The sequence below is a fragment of the Macaca mulatta genome, chromosome 4 (genome assembly GCF_049350105.2).
Source record: "Macaca mulatta isolate MMU2019108-1 chromosome 4, T2T-MMU8v2.0, whole genome shotgun sequence".
Taxonomy (NCBI): domain Eukaryota; kingdom Metazoa; phylum Chordata; class Mammalia; order Primates; family Cercopithecidae; genus Macaca; species Macaca mulatta.
The window spans coordinates 139007541-139031038 of NC_133409.1; the positions used below are offsets into that span (position 1 = coordinate 139007541).

Sequence of the window (23498 nt, forward strand, 5' to 3'; positions counted from 1 at the left end):
CAGCCCAGAAGTCCTCCAGGAGTGTGCTCCACAGAGGCATGGGGATTTTGCATGGTGGAGCATGACTCTGAGTAATTGCAGGATCTCCCACACCCAAAGTCAACCAGCCATACACATGCCTCTGACTCTTCCACACCAGCACCACACTAAAGACTCAGTCCTTTGGCCGGGTGCGGTGGCTCACGCCTATAATCCCAACATTTTGGGAGGCCAAGGCAGGTGGATCACCCAAGGTCAGGAGTTCGAGACCAGCCTGGCCAACATGGTGAAACCTCATCTCTACTAAAAATTAGCTGGGCATGGTGGCGCATGCCTGTAATCCCAGCTACTTGGGAGGCTGAGGCAGGAGAATCGCTTGAACCAGGGAGACAGAGGTTGCAGTGAGCTGAGATCACGCCACTGCACTCCAGCCTGGGTGACAGAGCAAGATCCATCTCAAAAAAAAAAGACTCAGTCCCTGGCTCCACAGCCCAGGTCCCTGTAGGGGATATCCTGACTGCCAGATGGCCCCTAGAGTCCAGGCCAAGGTGGGTGGCTCCTGTAGGGCATACATAGACCCCCAAGGGAGACGTTTGCCAGCTTCCCAGTGTAGGGAGACAGCGCCAGGCCACGGGCCAGAAGCAGCAGCCCTCAACCTGAGAAGCATAAGTGTTCCAGGGGAAGAGCAGCCCCAGGTCTCCCTGACCCACAGAGGACAAACTTCCTCTCACATCCCCACCACTTGGAAACTCTGAAGGCCAAGCCAGAGGGCCCAGGGTGCCTCCCCAACCCCAGAATAGCCTACCTAGTGCACCTCATACCTTGAAGATCTGACTGATACTCTTGACTGCTCTTGAGCCACCCCAAAGGTGTGTGGCCCAGAGACATTTTTTCTTTTTGAAATAGGGTCTCACTCTGTCACCCCACACTGAAATGCAGTGGTGCAATCACGGCTCACTGCAGCCTCAACTTCCCAGGCCCAAGCAATTCTCCCGCCTCAGCTCCTGAGCAGCTGGGGCCACAGGCATGTGCCACCACGCCCAGCTAATTTTCAAATTTCTTTTGCAGAATTGGGGTCCCCCTAGGTTGCCCAGGATGGTACTGAACTCCTGGGCTGAAGTGATCCTCCTGCCTCAGCCTCCCAAAGTGCTGGGATTACAGGTATGAGCTGCCACCACCACGCCTGGCCACATTTGTAATGTTTTGAAGAACAGTCTCAATCACTGCAGGAATAAGTCACTTGAATGAACAGTAAGTCCAGTCATCTCCCTTTCACTCACACTGGCAGAAACACAAAATGTTGCAGGGGTATTTGTGACTCTGAGGATTTAGAATGTCTCCCCCGACTACTACCAGTACACTGTATGCAGTTTCAGTGCAAGCAACCCAGACTGTCTGATGGTGGGCCCAGAGGATAAGGGTTCAGATGTCACTGAAGATGGACAAGCTGACTCCAAGACCCAGTGAGCTGCAGAGCACAAAATTCTGCTCCACTTCTGTCTTCCCAGGGTCTATAAAAGTCCCCAGGTTCACCAACAGCAGCCCTCCAAAATCCATCCCGGCCCTTGCCCTTAGCAGGGCAAGAGGGAGCAGAGCCAGGGACCCTGCTGAGTTTTCCTATCCTGGGACTTAATATCAGTATCTGGGGAGGTTCCCACATCCAGATTAGAGAAACAGAACAGGATCACCAAGGACTGGGGCAGAGACAATTTAGCAGGCCGGCTCTTAGATCTCAGGTGAAAACCGAAACTCAGACTTGCCTGTCCCACTCCCAGGAGGCCCTGGAGGGGGCAGATTAACCTCTGACGGCAGGAGTAAGGCCTTGGGTCCGGCATCATGTGGTATCCAAGCATGGAGAGACAAAAATGCCAGCCAGCTGAGTCAGGCACAGCGCCTGTAATCCCAGCAACTTGGGAGGATGGGGCAAGAGGATCCCTTGAGGCCAGGAGTTCGGCCTGAGCAACATAGTCAAAAAAAAAAAAAAAAAGCCAGAAACGTGGCACATGGCATAAGGTGCTCCCCAGCCAGGGGTCACCATCTGCCCCTGGCCCCCGCCTGTTTTCTTCTGGGGCTGGAAGGGTTGTACCCAGTACATGCCTCTTGCCCTTAGTGACCCTTAAATGGCTGTGGAGTCTCTTAGGAAGTAGCAATGAATGAAAAACGCAGCTGGAGTGAGGTGGAGTGATGAGATGAAAGGAACATAAGTTAGGGAAACCTGGGTTCTGGTTTGATACAGTCACTAATCAGGGTGACCCTGGCCAATCGCCACTTCCTCCCAGGCAATCGTATCTGTAAAATTACAGAAATGAGAGCATGCAACTGAACAGTCACCAAGACCTAACACTGGACTGGCTGCAATGAATCGCAGAGGTAGTTACAGAAACGGGGGCCCATTCCCCAGAATCTCCCCCACCCACCATCCGCACAGCCAAGCCCCACAGCCCACTTAGTAAACGCAGCACCAGGCCTGGGAGGGATTAAGAGTGACCTAACAAACAGCAGGTGTGTGGGATCTGAGGCACCTGGGGGCTGCAAACAGGGATTCAGCATCATTCTGATGAGCTGCTCTGTTCCTCGGCTCAGCCCTGCGCAGCCTCCCCAGGACACCTGCCTTTGCCATCTCCTTCCTTGGCCACACACTTGCACTGAAATCTCATTGCCTGGGATACCCTGACACTCTTGCCTCTGCTGTGACTGAGAGCTTTATCCCCCAGGTTAGTAAGCTGGAGGGAAGGGTAGACATTTGTGCCCAGTGTGAGACATCTGTGACCCTCTGGTGCCTGGGACATGCAGTAAATACCCTGAGAGCATGTGTGGGGGAATGAAGTCACTCAAATGTTCATCTGACCTGAAATATTGTCCTACATCTACATTTATCCATCTTGGCCAACTTAATTTTACTCTCTGAGTCTCAGTTTTTTCACTTGGAAAATGGTAGCCTTGAAACCAATTTTAGTAACACTTTATCAGCCTACAGTCCCTCCCTATGATATTTAAATGAAATTCACATTAAGTACAGACGCACAAAAGTCTGCCTATTTTTCAAGAAAGTTAAAAACCCCAGAAATTCTAAGGAACTGTGGAACCCAGGATTCAAAAGCCCTCGGACTAAGGAGACCCCTTCCAAAGGTGAATGCAGGGAGGAGGACCTGGAACAGAATTGCCAAGGGGAACCACAAGTTCTCAGCACCTTCCATGCCTGGGAACGGATCTGGCCCCAAATCCATTCTTGGCCCCAAGAGGAGAGAGACAGACAGCAGCCAGCTGTCTCCTGAAGATGCCAGTGAGGAGCCTGCAGAAATAATATACATCCCAGGAAAGGCAACAGGGCTGCTGGAACAGGAGACTGGGAAAAATGCCATGAGCTCAGCCTCAGGAAGACCTCTGTGGTGCCCAGCCAGTGCTCCCAGTGATGCAAAAGGACAAGGAGTCCAGCCCCTGATCACCCAGGGAAGATGGGAAGAGATTTGCTGTGGGCTCCACAGCCATTCATTGGAGGGGTTCAGACCCAGAGCACTCCCAGGTCTCTGACTCCCAGGGGTTCCAATGTGCAGGATCCCTCAGAGTCCACCATGGAGAACGGTGCCAGGGTGGAGCCTGGGAGCCAGCTTCCCAGGGTCCTTCCCACAGAGGCAGGGGGTGAACTAGACAGGCCAGGACCACTACCTTGGACTGGTTGTGGCCTTAGTTTAATTATTAATTTTCAAAACAGGCTCAGAAAACTCTGATAAATTCCAATTTACGATCCTTTTTCACCCATCTGTCTCCCGCCTGGGAGACCAATAATCCAGGCTGAGAAGCACAGCCTGCAGACCTGGCCAGAGTGGCCACAGCACTTCACCCCAAATTCCTGGTGGTGGGGAGGATGCCCTTTACACCCTGCCTGCACCCAACCCTGCCTCATCCACCCTACCTTTGGGGATAGGTGGCCTCAATCCCATACAGTAAGGAAAATCTTCTCTGGCTTCTAAGAAGTTAAAATAGCCTGGTTGTGGTGGCTCATACCTGTAATCTCAACACTTTGGGAAGCCGAGAGAGAAGGATCGCTTGAGCATCCTTGAGTGATTCTCACACAAATTCCTTGAGTGACATAAGGAATTTAAATAGCCTCATGTCACTAGGACTGTCGTATTGGACAGAGCAGGTTTAAGGAATATTTTAACTTCTCTCTCTCTCTCTCTCTCTCTCTCTATATATATATATATATATATTTTTTTTTTTTTTTTTTTTTGAGACAGGGTCTTGCTCTGTCACCCAGGCTGCAGTGACGTGATCTTGGCTCACTGCAACCTCCACCTCCCGGGTTCCAGCCATCCTCTCACTTCTGCCTCCCAAGTAGCTGGGACGACAGGTGGGTGCCACCACATTTGGCTTATTTTTTATAGAGATGGGGTTTCATCATGTTGCCCAGGCTGGTCTCGAACTCCCGACCTCAGGTGATTCACCCACCTCGGCCTCCCAAAGTACTGGGATTACAGGCATGAGCCAATGTGCCTAGCCTAAATTTAATTTAAATGAAATAAAATTGAAAATTCATTTCCTCGGTAACACTAGCCACACGTCCAGTGCTCACGGGCCATAGGTGGCTGGTGACTGCTGTACTGAATCACAGAGAGAAACAGTTCCATCCTCAAAAAAAAAAAAAAAAAAAAAAAGGTCCATCTGACCACCTGCTTCTGGCTGCGTGGTTCCTCTGACTGCCCACTTCTTGCCAGAGCCTGTGTGCAGACACACTGCCTTTTTCTTCTTCTTTTTTTAATTGATAGGATTCTGACTGAGAGAGGACACATTTCTTCCTTTTCTTTTCTTTTTTCTTTTTTTTTTTTTTTTGACGGAGTTTTGCTCTTGTTGCCCAGGCTGGAGTGCAATGGCATGATCTTGGCTCACTGCAACCTCCACCTCCCAGGTTCAAGCAACTCTCCTGCCTCAGCCTCTTCAGTAGCTGGGATTACAGGCGCCCACCACCAGGCCTGGCTAATTTTTTGTATTTTTAGTAGAGACGGGGTTTCACCATGTTGGCTGGTCTCAAACTCCTGACCTCAGGTGGTCTGCCTCCCACCTGGTGAAGAGACTGGGACTGACGTGAACCACCACGCCTGGCCTAGAGGACACATTTCTGATCCAGAGAACCCTCAACACCATCAGCCTCATTTTACAGACAAGGAAACCAGAGTCAAGGATGCCCCAGTAAATGGCAGGCTCAGAAGCCGCCCCTGGATCTGTCTGACTCCCAAGCCTGCCTTCTTTCTGTGATGCCGCACTGGCTGCTTCTCATTTCACTCACTAATTCCCTGTTACCCGCATTCCCTCCACAACCAATCTATTGTGTTTCACATGAGTCCTTTTGTTTGCATGTGCTCTTGTAAAATGCAATTGGTGTTCCACTGGCAGGTATTTCTTACTCATGTCAACAGTCCTGCAAGATCTCTTACCTGCTCCCTACTCATTGTTCATACTCAGCACTATGTTTTGAGGACCCTTCTCTGTGGCCTTCTCCTACATCCTGCTCTTCTCCCCAATAGATTCACATATTGGGCTTTTCTGGGGGAGACGCAAATGAATGCTCTTTTAAACAGGTGGCTGAACAGAGCTGTCCACAGTTGAAGTCTAGGGCAGGTGCAGTGGCTCACGCCTGACAGTAATCCCAGCACTTTGGGAGGCCAAAGTGGGCAGATCACCTCAGTTCAGGAGTTTGAGACCAGCCTGGACAACATGGTGAAACCCTGTCTCTACTAAAAATACAAAAATTAGCCAGGTGTAGTGTCGGGCACCTATAATCCCAGCTACTCAGGAGGCTGAGGCACGAGAATCGCTTGAACCCGGGAGGCGAAGGTTGCAGTGAGCCAAGGTCGCACCACTGCACTCCAGCCTGGGCGATACCACGAGGCTGAGTCTCAAAAAATAAATAAATACATAATTACATACAAATAAAAACATAGTTGAAGTCTACAGCTTCTCCTCTGCATGCCCCAGCACCCAGCCCTGGCCTCTATCACCTACTCACCCTCATCTGTTTCCACTACTCCTCTGGGTATCCTCAGAACCTGGTCACATGCACATGTATCCATATGCACACACACACACACACACACACACACATACACACACACACACAACCAGCTTTTCCTGGCCTTCTTCCTCCTCCACTCAAGCCCAGAAAGTGACTAGAGGCTGGACCTCGGCTGGTTTCAAAGGGATAAGAGAAAGAATCAGTCTCATACTTTTATATTTAGAAGCGTTCTGCAAACCACTTCCCGGAGCAGACAAGAGTGGGGAATGTGAGGAAATCACTTTGCTATGTTGTGATGTGGAAAGCACGAGCCGCCCAGGGCCTGTGGCAGCGGGCTGCGGGGACATGAGGCAATGTTAGCACATGTGCAGGAGGCGAACATGCCCCTGGGCAGCCTGGCCATCCCTTCTCACAGCTGGCCAGCTGGCCAGGAGCAGAGCCACAGACCCTCTCTCAAAGACCCCTCCTGCTACCCTTCCTTTGGGGAACACAGTGTCTCCACCTGTCTGGGCAACAGCTGTTTCTGGAAACCGACTCTTCTTTCTGGGGAGGGGTCTTACAAGGGGGTTACTCCACTCAGGCCTATAAGAGTAGACTTTAGGCCCAACCTGGGACACAAAGAGAAGGTTCCAGACTGAGGGAGGGGGCTGGAGGGTGCTTAGAAGAGCCACGAGCTTGGAGGGGCAAGGGAACACTCATGGACCCAGGTCCATGGGAGAGGGGCATGGAGCGGGATTTTGCACAGGGCCCACTGCCCCCTTCATTTTTTTTTTTTTTTTTTTTTTGAGATGGAGTATCTCTCTGTCACCCAGGTTGGAGTGCAGTGACACAATCTTGGCTCACCGCAACCTCCGCCTCCTGGGCTCAAGCAGTTCTCCCATCTCAGCCTCCCAAGTAGCTGACAACGGCCACGGCGCCCAGCTAATTTTTGTATTTTTAGTACAAACAGGGTTTTTCCATGTTGGCTGTGGCTGGTCTTGAACTTCTGACCTCAAGCAATCCGCCCATCTTGGCCTCCCAAAGTGCTGGGATTATAGGTGTGAGCCACCACACCCGACCCCCACTGCCCCTTTCTGAACGCAGACCTGCTCCTGCCATCAAAAGCTCTCCTCACAGCCATCTCTGTGGCTGGGAAAATGTTGAGATAACAATGCACCAGAGACGAGGGGAAGAGATCTTGCAGGAGCCATCAGCTGCAACCAAGGTTGTTGCTCAAATATTACTCACAGGTAGTGGAGCCAGCCCAGTGTTATTAGGTGAGCCCTGGGGGTGTCGGGGGATGGGGACAGGCCACCTGCTCGGTTACAGTCAAACCATCAGATCTTCCCAGATACTTCCTAGACTCCTTACAAACTCCATTTTACTGCTTAAAATATAAGCTTCCTAATAAGTTTATATTTTAAATATTAATACATATTTTAATGCATTAATCTTATTTAATTTCTTAACTATATTAGTAATGATTGGTCCTTTATTTTTAAGGAAAATAACCAAAAAAGAGTCATACTTTTTAAAAAATCACCTGTTTAGAAAAAGTATTCTGGCTAAAGACATAAATATTTTAATCTTCTAATTAATAACAGTAGATGAAAAAAATACAAACTGATGAATAAAGGACAGAAGCAACTCCTTGTAAAGTGTTTTTGTTTTGTTTTGTTTTGTTTTGAGACAAAGTCTAGCTCTTGTTGCCCAGGCTGGAGTGCAATGGCGAGATCTCGGCTCACTGCAACCTCCGCCTCCCAGGTTCGAGTGATTCTCCTGCCTCAGCCTCCTGAGTAGCTGGGATTACAGGTGCGCACCACCACGCCCTGCTAATTTTTTTGTATTTTTAGTAGAGACAAGGTTTCACCATGTTGGTCAGGCTGGTCTCGAACTCCTGACCTCAGGCAATCTGCCTGCCTAGGCCTCCCAAATAAGTTATTTTTAAAAGCACCAAAATCTTGCAACTCATCACCAGATGCCAAAAGCCTAAGGACAACCCACTTCAAGGGGAAACATAAAGCATAAAGCATACACGGACGGCTGAGAAAAGGGCTCCTAGGGGTGGCTGATGCAATCACTGAACTGAATAGCCAAAAAAATGACAAAAAACCTCAAGTTTATTTCATGCTTACTCCCTTGATCTTTCCGTCAAGGTCCGGAAGGCACTGAGATCTGGCTTCACTCAAGTCAAGAACTGGCTGTGCCCCCATTCTAGGGAGTGCCTCTTACGGACCTCCAAAGTCACACAGACAGAGACAGAGACAGACAGGAGAGAGACAGAGGGAGAAAGAGAGAGACACAGGGAGATGAGATAAGGGAACAGAAGAAATTGAGAGAGACAGAGAAGGGGAGACTGACAGAGAGAGAGAGAGAGAGAGAGACAGACAATGTGAGACCCAGGCCCTGGCAGACAGATGGAGGTGGTGAGAGATCAACATGCAGAGACACAGACAGAAACTGAGAGACAGAGATCAAGTAACATAGAATCATAGAGAGACAGAGACAAAGAGACAAGAAATAGCACGCACATGTGACATACACGCATGCGTGCATGCACGGGGCTCCCCATGCCTGCAGGGCAGGCCTCAGCCCCACATTTACCCCAGCTGCCCCTGGCAGGTCTGTTCTGTTTCCAGTAGCAGGGGCCCTGCCCACCCCCTCCCACCACCCTCCCCAGCAGCCACAGGGACTCCAGACTGAGTCCCCGGCCACAGGCCTCAGGGCTGCCCAGGGTAACACTAGATCCTGAAGGTTACAGCTTGTCTGTTGGTAGAAGGTGGGAGGGAGTGAAAGAGAGGGGTGGAGGCTCTATATATACACCAGATTCAGACCCTTTATAATGGAGAGCCCTCAAATTAGAGGCTCCTGGTAAATAATTCACCAGGAAGAGTACAGTACCTTCCCTGGGCTCATCCATTATTCATCAATAAATGCACCGTACTGTTACACTTCCTGACATCTAAAATGGTCTGAGCCATTAGGCCAGGAATGAGACAACAGCAGAGCAGTTTCCATCCAACTTTTCCAGAACCCCTGACCCAGCAGTCCTCCCGTTTTTGGAGCTTAAGTTGCTGCTCCTTAAGCAAGGGCAAAGCACTCAGCTTCCAGAAAGGGCCAGGCCTCTCTGACTGTGAGATCCCAAAGGCAGGCACATACCCAGCTCCAAGAGGGCCCCTCTGGCCCTCCCTAGGGCCAGAAAGAAACAACTGTGCCCAGAAAAGTCTTAGGTAAAACCTTGTGTTCACCAGACCCCAGAGGGAAAAGGGAAAAGAAAAACACTTTTTTTTTTGAGCTGGAGTACCACTCTGTCACCCAGGCTGGAGTGCAGAGGTGTGATCTTGGCTCACTGCAACCTCCACCTCCTGGGCTCAAGTGATTCTCCTGCCTCACGCTCCCCAGTAGCTGGGACTACAGGCAAGCGCCACCACACCTGGCTAATTTTTGTATTTTTAGTAAAGATGGGGTTTCACCATGTTGGTTAGGCTCGAACTCAAACTCCTGGCCTCAAGCGATCCATTCGCCTCAGCCTCCCAAAGTGCTGGGATTACAGGTGTGAGCCACCACACCCGGCACAGGAAAATACCTTGTTTGTATCTGTCTAAGGGCAATACTGTTCTGAAGAGTATCAAAGAGCACTTTGGGAGGCTGAGATGGGAGGAGCTCAGGAATTCAAGACCAGTCTAAGCAGCATTAGCAAAACCCTGCCTCTAAAAAAAAAAAAAACCAACTAGCTGTGTGCAGTGGCACATGCCCATAGTCCCAGCTACCGGGGAGGCTGAGGTGAGAGGATCACATAGGCCCAGGAATTCAAGATTACAGTGAGCTATGATTGTGCCACTGACTGAGACCCCATTCTTAAAAAAAAAAAAAAAAAAAAAAAAAAAAAAAGGCTCAAAGATTTTGACTTTGATGCCAGCCACCAAAGGCAGAAAGACCTGCATCCTAGACTTGGCTCTGAGCAAGTCATCTTGTTGTCTAGGCCTTGGTTTTCCCGATTCTAAAATGGGGCCGGGTGCGGTGGCTCACACCTGTAATCCCAGCACTTTGGGAGGCTGAGGTGGGCAGATAACCTGAGGTCAGGCGTTCGAGACCAGCCTGGCCAACATGGTAAAACCCCGTCTCTACTAAAAATACAAAAATTAGCCAGGTGTGGTGGTAAGGGAACAGAAGAAATTGAGAGAGAGAGAGAGAGAAAGAGAGAGAGAGAGAGAGAAGGGGAGAGTGACAAAGAGAGAGAAGCGGAGAGTGACAGAGAGAGAGAGAGATAGACAATGTGAGACCCAGGCCCTGGCAGACAGATGGAGGAGGTAAGAGATCAACATGCAGAGACACAGACAAAGAGACACTCCCAAGTAGTCCCAGCCACTTGGGAGGCTGAGGCAGGAGAATCACTTGAACCTGGGAGGCGGAGGTTGCAGTGAGCCGAGATCACGCCACTGTACTCCAGCCTGGGTGACAGAGGGTAACTATGTCTCTAAATAAATAAATAAATAAAACTGGCTAGCAGCAACACCTGCTGTCTATCCTGCAGGGCCTCTACAAGGATGAAATGCCTCTGGAAAGTTTACAAAATATATAACTGTAAGGCACTGGCATACAGTGTAGATGCAGGGTGGAGATGAGGTTAAAAGTTCAGAGACTGGAGTCTGACTACCTATATTCACTCCCTCACTTACCAAGAGTATGACCTTGGACAAGCTGTTTATCCCTTCCATGCCTTCATTTTTGTATCTATAAAATGGTGCTAATAGGCCAGGCACAGTGGCTCACGCCTGCAATCCCAGCACTTTGGGAGGCCAAGGTGAGATGACTGCTTGAGCTCAGAAGTTCAAGACCAGGCTGAGCAACACAGTAAGACCTCATCTCTACTGAAAAGTTTAAAAAAAAAAAGAATTAGCTGGGCATGGTGGTATGCACCTGTGGTCCCAGCTACTCAGGAGGCTGAGCTGGGAGGATCACTTGAGACCAGGAGATCAGATTGAGGCTGCAGTGGGCAATGATCGTGCCACTGCATCCCAGCCTGTGTGACAGAGCAAGACCCGTCTCAAAAGAAATAAAATGAAAGATGCTAACAACAGTACTGGCCTCATAGGCTTGTTGCAAAAAGAAAATTCACATGGTAACAGAGGTAGCAGGTCTGAAACAGAAAATTAGCTGAGCATGGTGGTGCGCGCCTGTAATCCCAGCTACTCAGGAGACTGAGGCAGGAGAATCACTTGAACCCAGGAGACGGAGGTTGCAGTGAGCCAAAATCAAGCCACTGCACTCCAGCCTGGGCAATACAGCAAGACTCTGTCTCAAAAAAAAAAAAGAAAGAAAGAAAAGAAAATACTCCAATGCACTAGTAATCTAAGAAATGTAAATTAGAACAAGTTCTTCTACCCATCAAATGAAGGCCAAGATTTTAAAAATAACACTCAACGCTGGTGAGCATATGGAGAAAATAGTCCTTCTACTTTGCTGGAGGGAATATAAATTATAATAATTCCCTTCTGGAAAATGGTTTGGTAATATTGTACTAATGTTCTAAAAAATTTATGTCCTTTCTCCTTGCAGAATTGGCTGATTCCAGTTTTGGGACAGGAAATGCACAAGAGAAGCCTAGAACTCCATCTTATCATACAAGGAAACAAGCAAAGACTAGCAGGTCTCATCAAAAGGTCCAGGGGGAAAAAAAAAGATTCAAGGCCTGCTGGGTATGGTGCCATGCTCCTGTAGTCCCAGCTACTTGAATGGTTCAGGTGGGAGGATTGCTTGAGCCCAGGAGTTCAAGTTCGGCTTGGGGAACATAGCAAGACCCTATCTCTTTAAAAAAATAAAATAAAGGCCGGGCGCGGTGGCTCAAGCCTGTAATCCCAGCACTTTGGGAGGCCGAGACGGGCGGATCATGAGGTCAGGAGATCGAGACCATCCTGGCTAACAAGGTGAAACCCCATCTCTACTAAAAATACAAAAAATTAGCCGGGCGTGGTGGCAGGCGCCTGTAGTCCCAGCTACTCGGGAGGCTGAGGCAGGAGAATGGCGTGAACCCGGGAGCTGGAGCTTGCAGTGAGCTGAGATCGCGCCACTGCACTCCAGCCTGGGCCACAGAGCCAGACTCCGTCTCAAAAAAAAAAAAAATAAAAATAAAATAAAATAAAATAAAATAAAATAAATAAAAAGGTTCAGGCTCAGCTTAAAGAGGCTCCCATCAACCAATGATAGGACCACTTAAGCATCTGTAAGAGTAAGAACCACATGGACTAAAACACATCAAATAGGTTTAAAATCCATAAGTGCAGAATGATGCTTAACACAAAACACCCAAAGTCTCTCACTGGCCACCTTTGAAGAATGTTAGAAAACCAATTCATTATTTTGAAAACAGGTACAGAATCAAGCATTTATTCTTCCCTTTCTTGAACAGCTATATCTCTGGGTAACCAAACAATTAATGAGGAGAGATTTGTGTTTATAGAAGTTTCCAGCTAATAAACAGAATACCATCATTTAACAACTCCCTAATGAAATAATGGATCTAGCAATGATAAGTGATGGCTTCTCATTCCAAAGAGACAACCAGATATTGTATCTACTGAGGGAAATACACATGAAGGGGGAAAAAAAAAAATCAAATCTGAACTTGATGAAGCCTCTACATCTAATCCATTATTGGAAAGTTTAACAAGTCTGGGCACAGTGGCTCATGCCTAGAATCCCAGCACTTTGGGAGGCCAAGGCAGGCGGATCACCTGAGGTCAGGAGTTTGTGACCGGCCTGGCCAGCATGGGGAAACCCCGTCTCTACTAAAGATACAAAAATTAGCCTGGCATGGTGGCAGACACCTGTAGTCCCAGCTACTCAGGAGGCTGAGGCAGGAGAATCACTTGAACCTGGGAGGTGGAGGTTGCAGTGAGTCGAGATTGTGCCACTGCACTCCAGCCTAGGCAACAAGAGCGAGACTCTGTCTCAAAAAAAAAAAAAAAAAAAAAAAAAAAAAAAAAGGCCGGGCGCGGTGGCTCAAGCCTGTAATCCCAGCACTTTGGGAGGCCGAGACGGGCGGATCACTAGGTCAGGAGATCGAGACCATCCTGGCTAACACGGTGAAACCCCATCTCTACTAAAAAATACAAAAAACTAGCCGGGCGAGGTGGCCGGCGCCTGTAGTCCCAGCTACTCAGGAGGCTGAGACAGGGGAATGGCATAAACCCGGGAGGCGGAGCTTGCAGTGAGCTGAGTTCCGGCCACTGCACCCCAGCCTGGGCTACAGAGCGAGACTCCGTCTCAAAAAAAAAAAAAAAAAGTTCAAGCAGCTTTCTAGAACAAATTTGGAAAACAAGACACAAGTTAGATAACAATGTGCCACCAACTGAAATAATAATCGTGAACACGCATTCTCCATATCTTCTATTACTCCCGTAAATAACTGTTAAAACCCTAATACTGCTATTTAACATTTCATGTGCTTACAACTGTGTCTTCACCACTAGATTCTAAGCTTCCTGAGGACAGGTGCAGCTCTCACACTTGGTCTCCTCCATGGCAGGTGCCTTGCCCATGAGAGGTGCTCAGGAAATACTGGTTGATTTGTGGTGGTTTTACTAAGCCAGATAATTTGGTAGCATTATCCCAACATGATGTGGAACCAGCCGAGGGTCAAAGCCCAATATGGGATCCTGGTAGGCAATTATATTAATTATCATTATTAATTCAACAATCATTTACTTTGAGCCTACCATGTGCCAAATACTTCATAAGACACTGGGGACAGAGAGAGAAACATACAATTACTGCCTTTAAGTGTCTCAGTTTAGTGGGAGAGTCAGGCAAGTAAACATATAATTAAAGTAATAGCTACCACTTACTGACCACTTACTATCACTGTTCCAAACACTTAACCATATTAACTTCTTATAATGCTAATGCCCATCTGGTGGGGTAGGTACTATGCTCCCCATTATGCAGATGAGGAAATGGAGGCAAAGAAAGGTAAAGCAATTTGCTAAACATCACATAGCTGATAAGTAACAAATGCAGGCTTCAAATCTCAGGTCCTCTGGCCTGAAGAAAGTCTATCTAACCCCTAGGCTTTACAATAATGTATTATCACACAGGATGATGGGTGGGTGCAAAGGACACAAAAGAGAAGCATCCAAGTCAGAGTCAGGGGATTAAAAAGTTAGGGAGGCCGGGCAAGGTGGCTCACACCTGTAATCCCAGCACTTTGGGAGGTCGAGGACGGCAGATCACCTTGAGGTCAGGAGTTTGAGACCAGTCTGGCCCACATGATAAAACCCGCCTCTACTAAAAATACGTAAATTAGCCAGGCATGGCGGTGCACACCTATAGTCCCAGCTACTCAGGAGGGTGAGACAGGAGAATTGCTTGGGAAACCTGGGAGGCGGAGGTTGCAGTGAGCTGAGATCACGCCACTGCACTCCAGCCTGGGCGACAGAGCAAGACTCTGTCTCAAAAAAAAAAAGTCAGGGAAGAGGCTGGGCATGGTGGCTCACAACTGTAATCCCAGCACTTTGGGAGGCCAAGGTGGGGAGATCACTTGAGGTCAGGAGTTCAAGACCAGCCTGGCCAACATGGTGAAATCCCATCTGTACTAAAATTACAAAAAATTAGCCGGGCGCCACACCTGTAATCCCAGTTACTCGGGAAGCCGCGGTGGCCATGAGTCGAGATCACACCACTGCACTCCAGCCTGGGTGACAGAGCAAGACTCCATCTCAAAAAATAAAAATAAAAAAAATTAAAAATAAGTCAGGGAGGAATCTTGGAAGGGTTTTCAACATAAGGTTGTATGAAGGAAAGGGGCGGGTGTGATGGCTCATGCCTCCTATAATCTCAGCACTTTGAGCACTTTGGGAGGCCGAGGCAGAGAGATCACTTGAGGCCAGGAGTTCAAGACCAGCCTGGGCAACACAGTAACACTCCATTATCTAGGCATGGTGGTGCAAGCCTGTAGTCCCAGCCACCTGGGAGGCTGAGGCAGGAGGATCCCTTGAGCCCAGGAGGTCAAGGCTGCAGTGAGCTGTGATTGTGCCAGGCTAGGTAATCCAGGCTAGGTAATCGGGCGAGACCCTACCTCAAAAAACAAACATACAAACAAACAAAAAAGGGAATGGGACTTGGCAAATAGAGCAAGTCAGAAGCACAAAGACCAGGCATGATCAGAAAACTCTGAGTAATTCAGGATGCTCAGAATTAAGAGGAGGAGGAGAAGGAAGTACAGCAAGAGGCCATTAGACCACCACTTTGGGGCAAGGAGGCAAAGGAGGTGAAATATAAACCCACCCTGCTCAGGCTGTCCCCCAACAAAAAAAAATCACAACCACAATGAGTCCCTGTTTCCAAGGAGGTGGTTGCTAGGGTAGGAAATGGACTGAAGAAGCTCTTTGTCATGGAGAGAATGGCAGGCACAGTCACAGAACTCATGGCTATGGGATAATGCCATACCTGCTCTATTAGTTTCCCAGGGCTGCCATAACAAATTACCGCAACTGGGTGGCTTAAAATAACAGAAATTTATCCTCTCACAGCTCTGGAGGCCAAAGTGCAAAATCAAAGTGTTGGTGAGGTCGGCTCCTTCTGGAGGGCACACGCTTCTGTCCTTGTTCCTGGTGGCTGCCAGCAATCCCTGGTGCTCCTTGGCTTGTAGCCGCATCACTCCAACCTCAGCCTTCGCCATCACAAGCTGTCTTCCTGTAGCGTACCTCTGTCTCTAGGCCTCTTCTCTTCATTGGGCGCCACCAGTCATATAGGATTCGTCATTCACCTTAATGAATTGATCTTACCTTGGTTTTATCTACAAAGACCCTAATTCCAAATAAAGTCATATTTACAGGTACTGAGGCTTAGGACTTCAACATATATTTTGGGAGGGCACAATTCACCCTCTAATATCTGATATTCTGCAAGTTGCTTTCTTTTTTTTTTTTTTTTTGCTATACAGTTAACCACAGATGTCTTTCCATGTCTGTTCATATAATTCTACCTCATTCACTTCAACCACTGTGTATTATTTCACTGTATCAATTACCCATAATCTATTCATCCAATACCCTAGTAATGGGCATTCAGATGGTTTTCCTTTTTTTTTTTTTTTTTTTACCATTACAAAGAATATTCTTATTCTCTGTACAGGCATCTATGCACACTGATAATGAGAGGGTTTCTATAGGATGACTTCCAAAGAGAATGGGAACAAAGAGAATATAATTTCAAGTTTTTCATAAATGACATCCAGCATTATCTCCAGAGAAGTTTAAAAAAAAAAAAAAACATAGGCCAGGCGCGGTGGCTCATGCCTGTAATCCCAACACTTTGGGACGCTGAAGCAGGCAGATCATGAGGTCAGGAGATCAAGACCATCCTGGCTAACACAGTGAAACCCCGTCTCTACTAAAAACACAAAAAATTAGCCGTGCGTGGTGGCTCTGTAGTCCTAGCTACTTGGGAGGCTAAGGCAGGAAAATCGCTTGAACTTGGGAGGCGGAGGTTGCAGTGAGCCGAGATCGCACCACTGCACTCCAGCCTGGGCGACAGAGCGAGTCTCAAAAAAAAAAAAAAAAAAAAAGACAAGTGACAAATTGTTCTTCAGAAAAGTCGTGCAGGTTGGGTGTGGTAGCTCACACCTGTAATCCCAGCACTTTGGGAGGCCATGACGGGCAGATCACGAGATCAGGAGTTCAAGACCAGCCTGGCCAATATGGCGAAATCCCCTCTCCACTAAAAATACAAAAATTAGCCAGGTGTGGTGGCGGGTGCCTGTAATCCCAGCTACTTGGGAGGCTACAGCAGGAAAATCACTTGAATCCGAGAGGCGGAGGTTGCTGTGAGCCGAGACCGCACCACTGCACTTCAGCCTTGGCGACAGAGTGAGACTCCCTCTAAAAAAAAAACGTTCACTTTGGGAGGCTGAGGCAGGCTGATCATGAGATCAGGAGATCGAGACCATCCTGGCTAACACGGTGAAGCCCGTTCTCTACTAAAAATACAAAAATTAGCTGGGCGTGGTAGCAAGTGCCTGTAATCTCAGCTACTGGAGAGGCTGAGGCAGGAGAGTGGTGTGAACCCAGGAGGCGGAGCTTGCAGTGAGCGGAGATCACGCCACTGCAGCACTCCAGCCTGGGTGACAGAGCAAGTCTCTGTCTCAAAAAAAAAAAAGTTGTCCTAATTTATACTTTCTTAACCAACACTGTTGCTTAATATCTTTGTCAACCTGAGAGACATAAAATAATACTTTGTGGCTGGGCATGGAGGCTGACACCTGTAATCCCGGCACTTTAGGAGGCTGAGGTGGGCAGATCACTTCAGGTCAGGAGTTCAAGACCAGCCTGGGCCAACATGATGAAGTCCCATCTCTACTAAAAACACAAAAATTAGCCAGGCGTGGTGGCATGTGCCTGTAATCCCAGCTTCCCGGGAGGCTGAGGCAGGAGAATTACTCCCTCCCGGGAGGCAGAGGTTACAATGGGCCCAGCTCATGCCACTGTACTCCAGCCTGGGTGACAGAGCAAGACTCCATCTCATAAATAAATAAATAAACAATAATAAAAAAGTTTGTTTTAACTAGCATTGTTTCTCCTTAAGAAGATAAAGCAATTTTTCATTTTTAACTGGTTAAATTTCTTCCCCACCCCCAACCAAGATTTCAATTTAAATTGGTACTTGGGGAACACAGAATATGAGATATTTTATTGTCCTAAATTTCTTATTGTCCATTTTATGTTCAACTTTGTTGCCTTATTTTCCTTATTTACTGTTACCTTATTATTATTTTGTAATTATTAAGATCAGAAATATAAGATCTGATTTTCTGGATTACATGTAGCACTCACCCTCCCTCCTCCAGAATGGTCATTAAATTATGGAATGACTTATATGTGCCAGGCACTGCTCTAAGTACTAAGAATACAGCAGTGAACAAGACAGTGAAGGTTCCTGTTCCTAATCGCTACTTCACCGAAGAAGAAAAAGTGTTTGCACATGATTTGAGAAAACAGATGGGAGTGAGAATTTTCACCCCTGGGTGCAGACTTGCCTCAAAATTAATTTAAATACTGTCCTATTTTGATCCATTTGAGAGCCTTCTAGGGAAAATCTACTCTGTTCTCCAGGTGTTCTAGAAGGATTCACCGAAGGAATAGTGAAGGTGGGAGCAGAATAGTGAAGTGGTTAGTGAAGGTAGAAGCTGAAATAGCTGCCAGACAGCTGTGCCCCTTCCCTGGAGGGAAGAGTCATGCCCCCAGGCACCCAGTGCCTTCAAAGATTAAGGCTGTGAGTTCAGAGAACAAAGGAAGTTTTAAGGAAGAACAACTCCTCCCCAGTCCAGGTAAAGGGGGACGTAACTGAAGCACCACTCCCAGCCTCACTCCACCTCCTTCCATCAGCCCCAAGGAGGGGGACGTCTGATTGGACATATTTGACTCCGACCCTTCCTCCTTTCACTTGGGAGTAGGGCGTCTGCTCCACCTGCAGGAAGCACACATTTTTTATAGGTAGCTACACACACACACACACCTGTTAATACTCCAGAACACACACACACACACACACACACACCTGTTAATACTCCAGAACTGCTATGACAAGGGAGTAAGTCTGCCTAATTCAAGGATGAATAAGACATTTATCCACTTCAGATTAAAGCCTTGTTGCTTGCTCATCCAACCCCTGGTCTGTCTGTCTGCTTTTCTCCCTCCCTTTCACCTCCTTCGACTGGTTTTAAACTCAGAAGGCAGAAGGGTATTTACTGATGCTGTCAATACAGTTTCCATTATAATGGTTTATGCCTGAGAATTTTTGTTTTTATTTTTATTGATTCTGTGAATGGATAAATGTTCCGTTGTATTTTCTTTTTTTCTTTTTTTTTTTTTTTCTGACACGGAGTCTCGCTCTGTCGCCCAGGCTGGAGTGCAGTGGCCGGATCTCAGCTCACTGCAAGCTCTGCCTCCCGGGTTTACGCCATTCTCCTGCCTCAGCCTCCCAAGTAGCTGGGACTACAGGCGCCCGCCACCTCGCCCAGCTAGTTTTTTGTATTTTTTAGTAGAGACGGGGTTTCACCGTGTTAGCCAGGATGGTCTCGATCTCCTGACCTCGTGATCCACCCGTCTCGGCCTCCCAAAGTGCTGGGATTACAGGCTTGAGCCACCGCGCCCGGCCTTCCTGTTGTATTTTCTAAATGGTTACTTGCTGATAAGTAGCAAACCTTCTGGGTTTTGTGTAGGTTTTGTATTTGCCCAAATGACTCAGTTCTCTCACTGATTGTAGTAGTTTTTCAGTTGATAATTGGGTTTCCCATGTAAAAAAGGTACCTCTGCAAAAACATTAACTTTATTTAGACTTTTAGTCTTTTTTTTCCTGTGAGTGACAGGGTCTTGCTCAGTTGTCCAGGCTGCAATCCTCCCACCTCAGCCTCCCAACTAGCTGGGACTATGGGTGCATGCCACCTGGCTATATTCTTTCTTATAGCATTATTTCAGCTAAAAGAATAATAAATAGTAGTGACTTTATTATTTTAATTTAGTGACTTCTTTAATGCAAATAGCATTGCATTTCATTTTTAAGTATAATGATGGCTATGTTTTTTTTTTAATCAGAAATGGACGTTAATTTATATCTAGTGTCATTTTTGCCTCTATTGAGAGAATTGTGTGACACCTCTGAGGTTTTTTTTTTTTGGTACGGGTAGGAGGAACAACGTCTTGCTCTGTTGCCCAGGCTGGAATGCAGTGGTGGGATCTCAACTCACTGCAACCTCCACTTCCTGGGTTTAAGCAATTCTCCTGCCTCAGCCTCCCAAGTAGCCGGAATTACAGGGACCCGCCAACACAACCGGCTTTTTTTTTTTGAGACAGAGTCTTGCTCTTTCACCCAGGCTGGAGTGCAGTGGCACGGTCTTGGCTCACTGCAACCTCCATCTCCTGGGTTCAAGCAATTCTCCTGTCTGAGCCTCCCAAGTAGTTGGGACTACAGGCACCTGCCACCACACCCAGCTAATTTTTGTATTTTCAGTAGAGACGGGCTTTCACCATATTGGTCAGGCTGGTCTCAAACTCCTGACTTCAGGTGATCCGCCCACCTCAGCCTCCCAAAATGCTGGGATTACTGAGCCACCTCACCTGGCCAAGAGATGCTCCCCAGAATGGCTCGAACCACCCACCTCCAGAGTTGGAGGCAAGCACACCAATCAATCCACGACATGGAGGGTCGAGTGGTGCTCTGTATTTTTTTTAGTAGAAACAGGGTCTCACGATGTTGGCTGGGCTGGTTCTCAAACTCCTGACCTCAGATGATCTGCCCACCTCGGCCTCCCAAAGTGCTGGGATTACAGGCATTAACCACCATGCCCAGCCACCTCTGATATCTTATGTTGATGAATTATAAAGGGTAAGCCATCCATGCATTTTTGGGAATACATCCTTTACTTCTTTATGGTACATTATCCTTTATCATAGTGTTAGATTTAATTTTCGAGTATTCTATATTAGACTTTTACACCAACGTTTCTTTTTTTTTTTTTTTTTTTGAGACGGAGTCTCACGCTGTTGCCCAGGCTGGAGTGCAGTGGCGCGATCTCGGCTCACTGCAAGCTCCGCCTCCTGGGTTCACGCCATTCTCCTGCCTCAGCCTCCTGAGTAGCTGGGACTACAGGCGCCCGCCACCGCGCCCGGCTAATTTTTTGTATTTTTAGTAGAAACGGGGTTTCACCGTGGTCTCGATCTCCTGACCTTGTGATCCGCCCGCCTCGGCCTCCCAAAGTGCTGGGATTACAGGCGTGAGCCACCGCGCCCGGCTACACCAACGTTTCTAAGTAGTGTGGTTTTCTTTTCTGCACTGTCAGCATTTGAGAACAAGGCTATATCAACTTTGTGACACACACAGGCTGTTGTCCATCTGTTCCTTGGCTCTGTGACAGTCTCTACAAAGCATTTACAGGCTCTACTTCTTCAACATTTTTCAAAATTTCCCCTCAAAACTATTTGATACAATTATCTTTCAGTCGTTTTTAACAGTTACTGGTCTATCCAGTCATTCAATTTTTTTTTTTCACATCTGCTTAGTTTTTTATTTAGTTAAGTATTAAGGACCAGTTAATCAACTCATTAGATTGGTCAGGGAAAGACACTTGAACTATGCAGCAGGATTTAAAAAGCAGTTGGTTTTTGGTAGTTCTCTGGTAACCACACAAACACATACACACAAATTTGTAGACTACTCTGAATATTGGATTTCCCCTGTGATCTTGTATAATAATGTGCTGTTCACAATTTGCAGTATTTTGGAAAGTATATAAATTGGACACGGCCAAATTAAAGATATTTCATAAACGCCTATAAAGTATTTGGGAACTTCAGCTGTATTCCCCAAAAAATCAGTTTTAAACTATAAAGAACAAGGCCGGGCGCAGTGGCTCAAGCCTGTAATCCCAGCACTTTGGGAGGCCGAGACGGGCGGATCACGAGGTCAGGAGATCGAGACCATCCTGGTTAACATAGGTGAAACCCCGTCTCTACTAAAATACAAAAAACTAGCCGGGCGAAGTGGCGGGTGCCTGTAGTCCCAGCTACTCGGGAGGCTGAGGCAGGAGAATGGCGTGAACCCGAGAGGAGGAGCTTGCAGTGAGCTGAGATCCGGCCACTGCACTCCAGCCTGGGTGACAGAGCAAGACTCCGTCTCAAAAAAAAAAAAAAAAAAAAAAAACTATAAAGGACAAAAATGCATATAAAATCAAAACAGATTTAACAGACGTCTTTGAAAAAAATCAAATTATAATTCAATTTTCTACTTTTTCAAATATGACTAAGAAAAAGAGTCACAAGTAGTAATGTCTACCATCTTTTAAAAAATCCTCTAATAATTTTTTTTGAGACTGAGTCTCGCTCTGTCGCCCAGGCTGGGAGTGCGGTGGCGCGATCTGGGCTCGCTGCAAGCTCCGCCTCCCGGGTTCACGCCATTCTCCTGCCTCAGCCTCCCGAGTAGCTGGGACTACAGGCGCCCGCCACCACGCCCGGCTAATTTTTCGTATTTTTAGTAGAGACGAGGTTTCACCGTGTTAACCAGGACAGTCTTGATCTCCCGACCTCGTGATCCGCCTGCCTCGGCCTCCCAAAGTGCTGGGATTACAGGCATAAGCCACTGCGCCTGGCCCAACCAACCAGATTCTTTAATAAATTTCAGTCATTATATTTCCCTGGCACAGATTTATTAGCATAGCACCAAACATGGTAACCCCTGATAAATATTAAAATATTTTCCTATCACAATGGTCACAATTCTAACTATTAGTAAACACTTTCTTAAATGGTAGCCCTCTCTGTTAAATGGTAAGCTCTCTGGGGACAGTGAACTTGTCCTTCCCGTTTCCCACTCCATCTATATCCCTAGTACCTACTGGGTACCTAGAATGTACTCAAGAAATAGCTGTGGGCCAGGAGCAGTGGCTCATGGCTATAATCCCATCACTTTGTGCAGACTGCTTGAGTTCAGGAGTTTGAGACTAGCCTGGGCAACACGGCAATACCCTGACTCTATAAAAATTTTTTTTTAATTAGCCAGGCATGGTAGTGTGTGTTTGTAGTCCCAGCTACTCAGGGGGCTGAGGTGGGAGGACTGCTTGAGTCTGGGAAGTCGAGGCTGCAACGAGCCATGATTGCACCACTGCACTCCAGCCTGGATGACAGAGTGAGATACTATCTCAAAAAAAAAAAAAAAAGGAAAAATAGTTGTGAAGCTATGAATGAAATTAAAGCTTCTTTTTTTTCTTTGTTTTGCCTATTGTCCTTTTATTTTTCCACATTAGAAATGCCAAAGTCATGTCTTTTTTTTTTTTCTTTTTTTAAGTACTGGATCCTAAATGACTTATCTATTTTATATATATATATATATATATTTTTTTTTTTTTTTTTGAGACGGAGTCTCGCTGTGTCGCCCAGGCTGGAGTGCAGTGGCCTGATCTCAGCTCACTGCAAGCTCCGCCTCCCGGGTTCACGCCATTCTCCTGCCTCAGCCTCCCGAGTAGCTGGGACTACAGGCGCCCGCCACCTCGCCCGGCTAGTTTTTTGTAGTTTTAGTAGAGACGGGGTTTCACTGTGTTCACCAGGATGGTCTCGATCTCCTGACCTCGTGATCCACCCGTCTCGGCCTCCCAAAGTGCTGGGATTACAGGCTTGAGCCACCGCGCCCGGCCTATTTTATATTTTTAATTTCAAATTTATTAACTTCAAAGTTATATTCAAAAGAAAATTAATAATCAAATTATTTCCTAAAAACAAGACTGAAATAAATGAAAATAAATTAATCCATTGGCCTAAAGTTAGAAAAAATAAAACAAACTTTGCCATTATTATAGGTTTGTATCATGTAAAGAACATGAAACTTTCTTATTCAATCTAAACTCCATTTCAGTTGGAGGCTTATTCCACTGAAATTTATCATCATGACTGATATATCTGTCTTTGCTTTTATCTGTTTCACATTTTAATACTACAATGCTGCTTCTTTTGTTGTAAATATGATTTCATTTAGTTTCTTCACC

The 23498-nt window shown here is 47.0% G+C and overlaps 2 protein-coding genes across 11 annotated transcripts in view; one reads left to right on the top strand and one right to left on the bottom strand.

Moving 5' to 3' along the window:
* Window positions 1–23498, top strand: part of MEA1 (male-enhanced antigen 1) — a 172736-nt gene that overhangs the window by 63045 nt on the left and 86193 nt on the right. The window contains exon 1 of one of the 9 annotated variants that reach the window (XM_077998457.1): window positions 18294–18303. The exons of the other annotated variants lie outside the window; for them this stretch is intronic. The gene's annotated coding sequence lies outside the window, so the exon portion shown is untranslated. Of the gene's footprint in view, window positions 1–18293; window positions 18304–23498 lie in introns of those variants that run through there. 9 annotated transcript variants of the gene reach the window in all.
* Window positions 1–23498, bottom strand: part of PTK7 (protein tyrosine kinase 7 (inactive)) — an 83479-nt gene that overhangs the window by 38279 nt on the left and 21702 nt on the right.